This window comes from Frankliniella occidentalis, unplaced genomic scaffold, assembly GCF_000697945.3.
Source record: "Frankliniella occidentalis isolate FOCC.00 unplaced genomic scaffold, Focc_3.1 Scaffold213, whole genome shotgun sequence".
Taxonomy (NCBI): Eukaryota; Metazoa; Arthropoda; class Insecta; order Thysanoptera; family Thripidae; genus Frankliniella; species Frankliniella occidentalis.
In genome coordinates this window covers 383,921-384,422 of record NW_026267339.1, presented here as the reverse complement: position 1 = coordinate 384,422, position 502 = coordinate 383,921, and positions in this window count along the sequence as shown.

Here is a 502-nt window from a genome sequence, read left to right as displayed (position 1 = left end):
CCTCCTCCCCCGCCGTACTCACCTTTCGCTGCCCGCACCCCCGCCCCCCTCCCCGCGACTCGCGCGATGCACGGCGTTTAAAAGCGTCTGAATCCAAACGCCCCGCCGCGCCCCGCTCCCCCGGGGCCGTCACGCGGTGCCCGAGCCCCCCGGGCCCCCGCAAGCACCGAGCACCGCGTCGCCGCCGCCGTGGTCGCCAAGGTGGCCGCACTGTACACCTTGAAAATAAAGAGCAAGAAAATACCCCGATTGTTCTCGCGCCCCGGACCGGACGCGCGGTGATCCGGGAAGAGCAGGACGACGTTGTGGCCTGGCCTGGCGGCCGTCCGTCCACGGGCCGTCGGACCGCGAGGAGAGGAGGCTTCTGAACGCACTCCCGCGCGGTTAAAAATAAGCGGACACAGGCTTAATGAGACGCAGGCTGGGCTGATGGGGGGTGGCCGGTCAGGAGGAGGGGAGGGGGGCAGAGGGTGCACGCAGCCCGCGCGGCTCCTGGCAGCGG